The 13,743-nt window shown below is 48.9% G+C and overlaps 1 long non-coding RNA gene across 1 annotated transcript in view; it reads right to left on the reverse strand.

The window, feature by feature from the left end:
* Positions 1 to 11,342: 11,342 nt before the first annotated feature.
* Positions 11,343 to 13,743, reverse strand: part of LOC308590684 — a 90,495-nt gene continuing 88,094 nt past the window's right edge. The window contains exon 2 of the long non-coding RNA XR_014009873.1: positions 11,343 to 12,095. This is a non-coding gene — a long non-coding RNA (uncharacterized lncRNA). The remainder of the gene's footprint in view (positions 12,096 to 13,743) is intronic.

Below are 13,743 nucleotides of genomic sequence, written 5' to 3' on the forward strand. Positions count from 1 at the left end.
GTTTCACACTCTTGGGGAGGCCCCCCAAAAATTAAACGGAAAAAAATCTGGATGTACATTTCCAAAATATAAGATAAACAACTTCTTATTTGTATTTCAGTTCAACGATTACTTTGATAAAATGCATATTTTGTGATGTGCAAATGGCTTCAGATACCTATGAGGTCCATAAATTACCATCTAGCATCTATTCAACACAAAAAACAGTGACAATTTGTTGTTGACAAAGGACAGCTGGACATAGAAAGGGCCCCATTGCCTTCAGTTGCTTAGGGCCTCATCCAGCCTCAATCCGGCCCTGCCCACACCCCTAGCATTGTGGTCCTGATCCGGGTTCAAGAGAGTGTCCCCAGGTGCTGTGAGCTGCAACACTGTACTGTGGACTCCCCACTTGGGCGAACCTTGCTTAAAAGGAATTCCTACTTCTTGGGGAACACTGGGAAGGAAAGGAGAGAACGAGGGAGTGAGGGATTTCTCCTAAAGGCGCCAATTTCCCTTCCTGCAACTGGCAATGGGCAGCCCTTTTTCTTGAGTAGGTGTGCAAAGGATCCCTCAGCACGAGCGCTTCAGCCGGGAAACCCTCAATCAGTACTTCACTTCTGTCAGAACCAGCATTGCGACAGGTGCTACAGAACACATAACAGGAAGCGCTTCTTTTCACAGCGCAGAGTTAATCTGCGGAACTCCCTTCCACAGGAGTGGGATGCAAGAACTCCATCTTTTAGTGTGGCAGCCCCTACACTTTGGATCTCCCTGCCGATTGACATTAGGCCTTCACCGTACTATTTTGTTGCCTGCTAAAGTCCCCACAGGGACGCGGGTGGCGCTGTGGGTTAAACCACAGAGCGTAGGGCTTGCCGATCAGAAGGTCGGCGGTTCGAATCCCCGCGACGGAGTGAGCTCCCGTTGCTCGGTCCCTGCTCCTGCCAACCTAGCAGTCCGAAAGCACGTCAAAGTGCAAGTAGATAAATAGGTACCGCTCTGGCGGGAAGGTAAACGGCGTTTCCGTGCGCTGCTCTGGTTCGCCAGAAGCGGCTTAGTCATGCTGGCCACATGACCCGGAAGCTGTACGCCGGCTCCCTCGGCCAATAAAGCGAGATGAGCGCCGCAACCCCAGAGTCGGCCACGACTGGACCTAATGGTCAGGGGTCCCTTTACCTTTTCAAAGTCCCCACACCCCAGAAAGAAGGAATCCACATGTTATTGGCTGGATGTATGGCAATGTTCTTTTTCTTTGATATATCAAAATAAAGTGAAACTACATGCCAATAAAGTCATTGCCATCTGATTGATATTCTGAGGCTCTGGTCAGTTTTTCCATGAGCCTGACAGACCACAAAGGATTTCCAAGTGTTTTCCAGCTGTGTACTCTCTTTTGGCCACAACCAATAAAAGAGTTATAAAGTATTTGTGGTGCAAATCTTCCAGTTGGCCCACAAGTAGGGATGGAAGGATCTGTCAATTTCTCATTTCTTCCCGTCTTTAATTCAGTTCCTCACATTTTGCAGCGATTTGACTTTTATTTATTTTGGTGTTTTATATACATACAGTATATATATATATATATATATATATATATATATATATATATATATATATATATATATATATATATATATATATATATGCTTTCGTAGATTTTCACGGGTACAGGAATGCAGGTTTTGGTGTCTTCGGGTGTCTTCCCGTGTAAGAGTTGGGGTGTCTAGGCGACGTTTCGACGAGGTCTCACTCGTCATCTTCAGGCTGGTGCTTTCGGCTTCTTGTTACTGGAACAGAGCAGGATCTCAGTGTTTGAGTTCCTATAAATACTGTTGAGGGGGTGTGGTGTATAGCCTCCAACGTTCTGGGCAGAGAGGAAGTTCCCAGGTTAGTGTGCCTTATCTTCTTTTGTTCATTAATTACTTGAGGGATATCTTGAGTGATTTCTTGAGTGATATTCTGAGTACCACTTAGGAGGGTCATTAGGTGTGGATTAGTTGCTAAAGCTTTCGTGTCTTGACCTCTTGAGCTTGTGAATAGTTTTTCTGAGAAGATGGTTGTACTGCAAATAGTTGTGCTCTGGCTTGGCTTCGTGTATAGGGGCGAGCTGTGGTTTTGTGCCCTGTGCCAGCCAGATCTGTGTAGGGATTGCAGGGGGGTGCAGCATCCGGAGGTGCCACTATGGTTTGGTTACTGGATGGTGTCTGTAATTTATCTGTGGAGAGGGTCTGGGTTTGGGTCTGGTGTGGTTGATTGGAGATGGCGTTCTGTGTGCCTCTGGTTCTGGTGTCGGTTTTTGTGGGGAGGGCTAATTTCCAGATGTCTGGCAGGCGGGACGTGTCGTCACGCTTGTTCATGTTGTGAGGGTGTTTCTCTATCTCGATGGCTTCCATGATTATTCTCTTGTGGTGATGTTCCATGTTAAAGAGCAATTTGGAATCTGCAAAATTAATTTCGTGTCCTGTTTCTTTCATGTGTTGGTAAAGAGAGGAAGTTTTTTCTTCTTTTTTGACGGCATTCTTGTGTTCTGCGATACGTGCATTTATTCGTCTGTTTGTTTGTCCAATGTACGTGGCTGGGCAGACTTTGCAGGGTATTTCATAGACCCCTTGGTTTTCTAGCTGGATTTTATCTTTGGGGTTTCTGAGGATATTGGCTATTTTTTGGTTGGTGCAAAAGGCTGTTTTGATATTGTGTTTATGGAGGATTTTGCTAATTTTATCTGTAGTGCCCTTGATATAAGGAAGGAGGGCCATGCCATTGTTTTCTTCTGTGTCTTGGTTTTTGGGGGGTGTTTCTTTTTTCTAATCCAAAAAGAAACACCCCCCAAAAACCAAGACACAGAAGAAAACAATGGCATGGCCCTCCTTCCTTATATCAAGGGCACTACAGATAAAATTAGCAAAATCCTCCATAAACACAATATCAAAACAGCCTTTTGCACCAACCAAAAAATAGCCAATATCCTCAGAAACCCCAAAGATAAAATCCAGCTAGAAAACCAAGGGGTCTATGAAATACCCTGCAAAGTCTGCCCAGCCACGTACATTGGACAAACAAACAGACGAATAAATGCACGTATCGCAGAACACAAGAATGCCGTCAAAAAAGAAGAAAAAACTTCCTCTCTTTACCAACACATGAAAGAAACAGGACACGAAATTAATTTTGCAGATTCCAAATTGCTCTTTAACATGGAACATCACCACAAGAGAATAATCATGGAAGCCATCGAGATAGAGAAACACCCTCACAACATGAACAAGCGTGACGACACGTCCCGCCTGCCAGACATCTGGAAATTAGCCCTCCCCACAAAAACCGACACCAGAACCAGAGGCACACAGAACGCCATCTCCAATCAACCACACCAGACCCAAACCCAGACCCTCTCCACAGATAAATTACAGACACCATCCAGTAACCAAACCATAGTGGCACCTCCGGATGCTGCACCCCCCTGCAATCCCTACACAGATCTGGCTGGCACAGGGCACAAAACCACAGCTCGCCCCTATACACGAAGCCAAGCCAGAGCACAACTATTTGCAGTACAACCATCTTCTCAGAAAAACTATTCACAAGCTCAAGAGGTCAAGACACGAAAGCTTTAGCAACTAATCCACACCTAATGACCCTCCTAAGTGGTACTCAGAATATCACTCAAGAAATCACTCAAGATATCCCTCAAGTAATTAATGAACAAAAGAAGATAAGGCACACTAACCTGGGAACTTCCTCTCTGCCCAGAACGTTGGAGGCTATACACCACACCCCCTCAACAGTATTTATAGGAACTCAAACACTGAGATCCTGCTCTGTTCCAGTAACAAGAAGCCGAAAGCACCAGCCTGAAGATGACGAGTGAGACCTCGTCGAAACGTCGCCTAGACACCCCAACTCTTACACGGGAAGACACCCGAAGACACCAAAACCTGCATTCCTGTACCCGTGAAAATCTACGAAAGCAAATATATATATATATACACACACACACACACCAAAATGCGGATACATTTTCACTGGGACATTTTGGTGTGCACTTCTAACAAGCACACATTTCTTATATGCAGCTTTGACTAATATTCTGGGAGCAATTATTCTCACCAATATAAATATTCATCTTTATGTATGCTTCCCTTAACTGATGGGTTTATGGAAGCGTCGTTTGGCTGGAGAACTGCAGTGCAAAATTCGTAGAAACACCAAATTCGGAGGAAGACTGCGTTTCAATCTCCGCTTTGTTCCGGAAAGTTTGGGAAAGCTTGCATTTAAATGCAGACTGGCTCGAATTGGTCCCCCACCCCTACGTCCGCAGATGTCCTTTCTGTCTGCACTTGCAAAAGGATTCCGGGTGCTTTTGGCTATTTTGTGTGTGTGTGTGGTGGATCAGGAAAGGAGGGGCTGCAATGGAGATCATGTTCCATGCTCAGCCAAGCACAATGTTCTGGCTTCTGTCGAATTATCAAAATGCTCTCCAAGTTTGCAGCGTCATTTAACATGGAGCGGGGGGAACCTCCACCCTCTTTGACCAGCACTTTGATACACGACTGCAAGCTCTCTCAGGCCTGATCTCTTTCCCCAACGGAGCAATTCGTGGAATCATGTTTCCCATCCGGCCAGCCCTTTTGCACAAATCTGAGCAGGAAACACTCAGAATGAGAAAGGGAATTTTGGCAGGATGGTCGTTTTTTAAACGCTGCCTTCTTACCCAGCCATGACACGCTGACCTTGAACCACCTTGCCAGGCCCTACGGAACTGCGGTTCAGAAGGGGGAGCGAAGTTCAGTTTTTAAAGAGCCTTTTTGGGGAGTGGGGGAGGGGACACATGCGAGCGATTTGTGATGAATTCAAATTTCGCTTATGATGGAGAGCGGTGTTTGTGCGCGGACACGGAGCACTTTGGGTTTTCTGTAACTTACCGTATTTTCCCGTGTATAAGGCACCCCCGTGTATAAGACTCCAAATTTTGGGGGCTCCAAATTGAGGAAATGGGGGGATATTGCCCAGACTTGTTGAGATTTTTTGGGGGGGAAGGCTGCCAAAAATCGCTCACCCGCAGGACTGCAACAGCCAATCGTGTATGCAACCACAAAGCCACAAATCCAGTGCACAATCGCTGATGGCAAGCACCAATCGCCCGCCCGCACAATAGCCCCACCCCTATGGGCAGTTCACCCCGCCCCTATGGGGCAGTCCTCACCAGGCGCTGGAGAGGCTTCCTCCGCTGCTTGCTGGACTAGATGAGGCGCTGGCCTGATCCAGTAGGCTTTTTATTGTGCACGTGCTTTTATAAATTTTATTGAATTTTCCCATTTTAACACTTTCCTAAAAACATTATGTGGAACTCCCACCCCACGCCCCTTCCATGGTGTTCTATCTATGCTGTCGTTTAAATGCTGCACATATATTTTTAAATTATTAATCTCTAGGTTTAATCATCCTAAGTACAGTGGTGCCTCGCAAGACGAAATTAATTCATTCCACAAGTTTTTTCTTCTTGCGAGTTTTTCGTCTTGCGAAGCCCGGTTTCCCATAGGAATGCATTGAAAATCAATCAATGCGTTCCTATGGAAACCGCCTTCAGACCAGGTCCGGGGACAGTCTGTCCCCCGACCTCTTCTGAAGGCTGGGGGGGGAGGGCTTTTCTTCCCACCCCCAGCCTTCAGAAGGCTGCTCTGAAGGCTGGCGGTGGGAAGAAAAGCCCTTCTCCCCACCTCCCGCCCCGCAAGCTCCGGGGACAGGAGCGCTTTGCTGCCGACCGCCAGCATTTTAAAAGCCCCCGCTGTCCTGGGGCGATTTTAAAATGCTGGCGGGCGGCAGCGAAGCCTCCGCTGTCCCGGTCAATCTTAAAATGCTGGCGGGCGGCAGCGAAGGCTTCGCTGCCGCCCGCCAGCATTTTAAGATCGCCCAGGACAGCGGAGAAGTCTCCGCTGTCCCGGGAAGGCAGGCGGGGGGGGGAGCAAAGACTTTTGCCCCCCGCCGGCCGTCAGAAGAGGTCCAGGACCTCTTCTGAAGGCCGGTGGTGGGCGAAAGTCTTTGCTCCCGACTGCCAGCATTTTAAAAGAGGTCCCCGGAGATTTCCCTATGGGCTTTCTTCTTGCGAAGCAAGCCCATAGGGAAATTCGTCTTGCGGAACGACTCAAAAACGGAAAACTCTTTCGTCTTGCGAGTTTTTCGTTTTGTGAGGCGTTCATCTTGCAAGGCACCACTGTATTCGTCTCAATATTTTGGAGCTGTTCATATTTCAAATCATGCTCACGTTTTCATAATACTGTTGTTGTTGTTGTTGAGTCGTTTAGTGGTGTCCGCCTCTTCGTGACCCCCTGGACCAGAGCACGCCAGGCACTCCTGTCTTCCACTGCCTCCCGCAGTTTGGTCAAACTCATGCTGGTAGCTTCGAGAACACTGTCCCACCATCTCGTCCTCTGTCGTCCCCTTCTCCTTGGGGCCTCCATCTTTCCCAACATCAGGGTCTTTTCCAGGGAGTCTTCTCTTCTCACGAGGTGGCCAAAGTCTTGGAGCCTCAGCTTCAGGATCTGTCCTTCCAGTGAGCACTCAGGGCTGATTTCCTTCAGAATGGAGAGGTTGGATCTTCTTGCAGTCCATGGGACTCTCAAGAGTCTCCTCCAGCACCATAATTCATAAAATATTCTACGCGATACTTCCATTTGGCTTTTTGTTCGTTACTTAGTTTGTTCTGGTTCTTAAGCAGAAAGTCCTCTGGGATTCGCTTGTAAAGGATGCCTGATGCTGTTGTCATGGCATTTTTGTGGGCACAAGGCCTCTGCCTTCTGGCTCAGCCTCCCTCTCTCTTCCTTAGGCAACAGATGGACTAATGGCCCCTTCTCCCAGGTAGCACAGGAATGCAGGAACTGGTACCCAGAGAGGCAGCTTCGCCTACGGCAACAGAATCGCCCTGGACTTGTGTTCCAGGAAGCTACTGGGAGCTTTTGCTTGAGGATGGAAGTTTATAAATTGACACGTGGCAGGAAAATACAGTAGCAGATACAGAAACGTCCCCCCGCCCTTCTCAGAACACCACAACTCGTGACATCCAACGGAAATGAACGTTTGGAAGATTCAGGACAGAGAAAATAAAGTCCTTCTTCATGCAGCACACAGTTAAACAAGAACTCCCTGTGGGTTGTAATCCACTGGGAGCAGTCAAGTACAACATTCCTTGTTTTCCTAGAGAGGACATGCAAGCGGATGTTTGGTCCGGCTTCCTCTTCCTCCTGGCTGGAGCATCCTTCCTTGCATGGGAATAGTGGGTGGGTGTGAACTTACCTGTCTGTGATGGCCTGGGATTCGGACTCGGAGGCTCTACCTGAGGGATCCCATCCTGCACAGGAGTCCCTGCCTCCAGAACCAGCTGATCCGGGGCTGGGGCCTGAACCTGAAGGGTCCTCACCTGTGCTGGATCCTCAGGTGCAGGCACCAGCTGAGTCTGCTCTGGCTCCGGAGGTGATGGAGGACCCATTGCCTGCAGGTGCTCCACTCTCAGCCCCGACAGAGGAAGCGGAGGTCGCCTCTGGGTCCGGTAACCCTCCAGCCTCTCCTGAGCTGCAGAGGCTCAGGGCAGAGAGGCGGAGGGAACTAAGTTCCCGCAGGAGGAGTGCTCGCCTCCAGGCCAGGAGAGGCGAGTCACCTGAGGATCGGGGCCACCCTATGCCTCGGGGCAGATAAAAGCCAGCCAGCCCCAGTCCCAGGTTGCGGGAGCAACATTGTTGGACAGAACCCTGTCCTGCTCTCCTGCCTGAGCTCCTAACCAGCCCTGGCTCCCTGCTTGCAAGCCTGTTCCTGACTTCACCCAACTCCCTGCCCTGCACCCAGTTTCAGCTACTGCGGACTGCCTCCACGTTGCACCTTTGACCACAGACCAGACTTGGACCTCGCCTCTCGGGTAACCCACGGGACTAGCACACCGTCCAGGTAACAAAAGGACGAGTCACGCAGCACTCTCTCTTTCCCTTCCTTCTTCGTTTGATCAGCTTCTAGCTAGGACTGTCCTGCTAGCTCCCAGCTAGCAGAAGCATTGGGACTATTCCCCCATATGGGATAGATCCACATGTACATATTGGTAACTAAGTCTGCCTCCAGGAATCCAACTGTGAACTGATGTGAGTAAAGTTCTTTTATAGACTTTGAATAAGATTGTTGTGTCTGTCCTCTTTTAAGAGGGATTAAAGGTCGGCGGTTCGAATCCCCACGACGGGGTGAGCTCCCGTTGCTCCTGCCAACCTAGCAGTTCGAAAGCACGTCCAAGTGCAAGTAGATAAATAGGTACCACTCCAGCGGGAAGGTAAACGGCGTTTCCGTGCGCTGCTCTGGTTTGCCAGAAGCAGCTTAGTCATGCTGGCCTCATGACCTGGAAGCTATCTGCGGACAAATGCCGGCTCCCTTGGCCTATAGAGCGAGATGAGAACGCAACCCCAGAGTCGTCTGTTACTGGACCTAATGGTCAGGGGTCCCTTTACCTTTTAAAGGGAACTTACCAGGAACTTACAATTCAGTCTGAGACAGACTTAACTGTACAATAGTGAGAGGATCACACGAGCTTGCAACCAGCTATCTGCTGTGCATGCAAGAAAGGGGAATGTAACTCTGCTACATGAAGAAACTTGCTAGCGCAAGTTAGGAATCATAGAATCATAGAGTTGGAAGAGACCACAAGGGCCATTGAGTCCAACCCCCTGCCAAGCAGGAAACACCATCAGAGCACTCCTGACATATGGTTGTCAAGCCTCTGCTTAAAGACCTCCAAAGGAGGAGACTCCACCACACTCCCTGGCAGCAAATTCCACTGTCGAACAGCTCTTACTGTCAGGAAGTTCTTCCTCATGTTTAGGTGGAATCTTCTTTCTTGTAGTTTGGATCCATTGCTCCGTGTCCGCTTCTCTGGAGCAGCAGAAAACAACCTTTCTCCCTCCTCTATGTGACATCCTTTTATATATTTGAACATGGCTATCATATCACCCCTTAACCTCCTCTTCTCAAGGCTAAACATGCCCAGCTCCCTTAGCCGTTCCTCATAAGACATCGTTTCCAGGCCATTTTGGTTGCCCACCTCTGGACACGTTCCAGTTTGTCAGTGTCCTTCTTGAACTGTGGTGCCCAGAACTGGACACAGTACTCCAGGTGAGGTCTGACCAGAGCAGAATACAGTGGCACTATTACTTCCCTTGATCTAGATGCTATACTCCTATTGATGCAGCCCAGAATTGCATTGGCTTTTTTAGCTGCCGCGTCGCACTGTTGGCTCATTAACATATTGGCTCATGTTAATAAATAATATATCCTCTCATGCCACCCTGAACATTCCCACATTCCCTGCCACAGGAGGCAGGGATTGCAACCATCTTGGATGCCTTTGAAAGAGGATCCACAGAGTGTGGCTGCCATAGTGCCTCAAAGTTCACCTGCAGACACCCAAACCACATCCCAGCATGACACTCCCCTCCCCCCACTCTCACATTCTCTCTCTCACATTTAAATGTCACACATTAAAACCTTTCCTAAACAGGGCAGCCTTCAGATGTCTTCTGAATGTCAGGTAGTTGTTTATTTCCTTGACATCTGATGGGAGGGTGTTCCACAGGGCGGGCGCCACCACCGAGAAGGCCATGTGCCTGGTTCCCTGTAACTTGGCTTCGTGCAGTGAGGGAACCGCCAGAAGGCCCTCAGAGCTGGACCTCAGTGTCCGGGCAGAACGATGGGGTGGAGACGCTCCTTCAGGGATACAGGACCGAGGCCGTTTAGGGCTTTCAAGGTCAACACCAACACTTTGAATTGTGCTCGGAAACATCCTGGGAGTCAATGTAGGTCTTTCAAGACCGGTGTTATGTGGTCTCGGCAGCTGCCGCATTCTGGATTAGTTGTAGTTTCCGGGTCACCCTCAAAGGGAGCCCCACGTAATGTTCTTCTGTAGGAGATGGGTCATCGTGGAGGAGAAACCTCCCCCTTGGTTCCCTACGCACCTTCCCTGGGGAAAAGGCATCTGCAGCAGGAGTTTTGTGAGGGGGAATTGGGCGAATGCACAGAGGATAAGGCTACCAATGGCTTCGACATATAAAATGTTACCTGGCTCAGGACCTCATTCCTCAAGGACTGCCTCTCCTCATACAAAGTGACCCACACCCTGCGATCGTCACCTGAGACCTTCTTCATGTGCCTCCCCCATGAGAGGTCCAGAGGGCGGCAACACAAGAACGGGGCCTTCTCTGTGGTGGCCCCTGTTTATGGAATTGCTCTCCCTAGGGAGGCTCACATGGCACCTTGTTGCAGAAAAAACAACAACCCCAATCATTCAGTTTGTACAAACACAACACGACACACACACACACACACGACATATGTGATGTTTCTGTTATAAATTCATAGTAAATCAACCATACATCGGATTTACACCGGTCCACTTTTATTTTGCTCCATGAAGGAAGGACTATCACAGGGGGAAGGTTTGATACAGGGTGGTCATAATCCCTTAAGTGTACCAACATGTACTCAGGAGCCCTGCCCAGTTGGCATGACAACCTTGATGGTCCCAGACAGAAGACCATCAGGGACACAACGGACTTGCATATAGGAGTGGATTCAACACGGACTGGAACAAAGGATAATGATCAGCTCTTCCCTCTGGGGGTAGGAAACTGCCAACTCCCCTTTGTCTTCTGGAAATGACTGATGGTGAGGGGGAAAGGAGGAACCAGCCAGGTGACAGGACACTCAGGTTACCTCCACAACTCCTCCCTCAACCCCTCCTTTCTGTGATGTGTCAATGATGTAGTCATGATGTAGTTGTGATGTAGTTCTAGGGGTGTAGTTTGGGGGATTATTAACTAATAAAAGTTGGGGTCTTCTTTTGTTCTGGGTTTCCATCTTGTTCCACCTGGTGGCAGGTGGGAGTCCTGTCGCGACAGTCTTCAATCAAGACCAAGCCTCCTGGCTGCTGTTTTGCTCTGGTATTCCTGGCTGGGGTCCTTGTTTTCTGTCCAAGGGAGCCCTCAGACTTCTCCGTTAACACCTTCATTACATATCTTTCTTTTTTAACCAGACCTTCGGCTTTTAAATATCTCTGGCCATTTTGCACGGGTCCTAATGTAGCTTTGAGGGTGTTTACTTGCTGGTTTTAATATATGCATGAGTTTGTTCTTTTGTTTAAAATACTGCAACTCTCTTTGAGTTGCCGTAGCAAAAAAAAAAAGGAATGATAAATCTAATAAGTGATGGTGGTGGTGATTTCATTTCAGTGCCCAAGATAAAATCACTGCAAGGGCAAAACTTGCCCAAATGGAAAATAAAAACGAAAATAACCTGAAGAATTTTTCAAAAACACAAAGGAAAAGACCGGCTCCGGCTTCGTGGATAAAAAGTTTCCCATTTATTTGTTCTGGTGACGCCACTCCTTTTCAAAAGAAACAGCTCCACGTCATATTATAAATTGATTTTATGTACACCCCACGGGGGGAAAACAATGGGGAGAAAGACATCAATATATAAAAGGAGGAGGTCGGTGTTATCAATATTTATTTACAAGGGTGGGGAGATTTTAAAAAACCAGTACCCATTCTGCTGAGGTCGAAAGGAACATCCCTCTTGCTGTTAAATTAAACACACACACAACTGTGTCACTATAAATAGACATTTTTGTAAAACACGCGCGCACACAAAATCTGTTAACCAACAGGGATTCCCTAGAAAAGGCAGCGTGCCCCTTGAATAAAAAAGTGCATACGTTCATTTTCTCGCAAGGTTTAAACTGAAGCAGCACAGAAACTTCTGGGCGGAAGGCAGCAAAAAAAAGCGAAGTGGTTTCACATCTGAAACGTTTGAAGAGCAAAAAACTGATTCTGGAGTCCTGGTCGCTCAGCCAATCGCCCGGTTGCTCCTCCGATCCACCGGATCACAAGACCGTTGCCTGCCTCTGGCAGAAAATCCAGACTAGACCTCCACCCCCTTCATACTCAGACATACCCACCCGGGTTCAAATGGCGGCACAAGGCAGCCCCATTCCCATTTGTTAAAATAAGGCTTGTGCAGGAGATCTTCCCACTAGACCAGTGGTTCCCAAAGTGGGTGATGGGATTACTGGTGTGTGTGTGTGTGTGTGGCTCTAGTAAAGGTAAAGGGACCCCTGACCGTTAGGTCCAGTCGCGGACGACTCTAGGGTTGCGGCGCTCATCTCGCTTTATTGGCCGAGGGAGCCGGCGTACAGCTTCTGGGTCACGTGGCCAGCAGGACTAAGCCGCTTCTGGCGAACCAGAGCAGCGCTCGGAAACGCCGTTTACCTTCCCGCCGGAGCGGTACCTATTTATCTACTTTTTGAACTGCTAGGTTGGCAGGAGCAGGGACTGAGCAACGGGAGCTCACCCTATCGCGGGGATTCGAACCGCCGACCTTCTGATCGGCAGGCCCAAGAGGCTCAGGGGTCTAACCCACAGCGCCACCTGCATCCCTTAAGGTAAAGGGACCCCTGACCATTAGGTCCAGTCATGACCAACTCTGGGGTTACGTGCTCATCTCGCTTTACAGGCCAAGGGAGCCAGCGTTTGTCCGCTTTGCAGACAATTTTTCCGGGTCATGTGGCCAGTATGACTAAGCCGCTTCTGGCGAACCACAGCAGCGCACGTAAACGCCATTTGCCTTCCCGCTGGGGTACCTATTTATCTACTTGCACTTTGACGTGCTTTTGAACTGCTAGGTTGGCAGGAGCAGGGACCGAGCAACGGGAGCTCACCCCATCGCTGGGATTCAAACCGCGGACCTTCTGATCGGCAAGTCCTAGGCTCTGTGGTTTAACCCACAGCGCCACCCGCGTCCTTGTGTGTGGCTCTAAGAAGGTATGACTCTCTGGCATCACTGGATCAACTTCATCAACTGTGTCAAATTAATTAAGTGAAAGCATTCAAACTGGATTCTGAATAGGTGTGCCATTGATTGCTACTGTTTTGAATTTTATTGCACTAGCTTCCTTAGTGCGCTGTGCAAACTGCTACTCTGAACAATGCTTTTTCCAGGGTCAGGGAGTAAAGGAACCCAGCGGGGTGGTGGATGGAAAAAGTTTGGGAACCACTGGGCTAGATTGTGCTCCATGAATCAGTTCCGGATCACACTCATTTTGGGACCCCCACAATCCACAGGGTGCGGCCTGCCATCATGCCTCACATGAACTCCACCCCGTTCTCCACCAAATTCTCTTTCTCTCTCACAAACGTACCTGGCTTGAAACGCTTCCTGACCCCCATTGCCCGGACCCCCTCCTTGCTCCCTCCTTCTCTTGGTCAGATAAAGGCCCCTTCCCTTCCCAGTCCCCAATTCTCCCTTCCCCAAATTAATGGGGTCAGGAGCTGTTGTATATTTCCCTTGGCGATTTCTAGTTACTGTATTTTTCTCTCTATAAGACGCACTTTCCCCCTCCTAAAAAGTAAGGGGAAACGTGTGTGCGTCTTATGGAGCGAATGCAGGCTGCGCAGCTATCGCTGAAGCTAGATCCCTCTTGCTCTCCTGGCTTCAGGAATAGCCACACAAAGCCTCTTGAGTGCAGCGGGAGCACTCCTCCCTCTTTGCTCAAGAGGCTTTGCTTTCTTGTTTTCCTCCTCTAAAAACTAGGTGCGTCTTATGGTCGGGTGCGTCTTATAGAGCGGAAAATACAGTAGGTCATCCTTCTCCAACCTGGGCTCCTCCGGATGTCTCTGGACATTGCTTCTTCGCCCAATGAACTATGTAACTTCCTGCTGCAGGAGGTGACGGTGATTCACC

The sequence above is a fragment of the Podarcis bocagei genome (assembly GCF_964188305.1).
Source record: "Podarcis bocagei genome assembly, chromosome: 7".
Taxonomy (NCBI): Eukaryota; Metazoa; Chordata; class Lepidosauria; order Squamata; family Lacertidae; genus Podarcis; species Podarcis bocagei.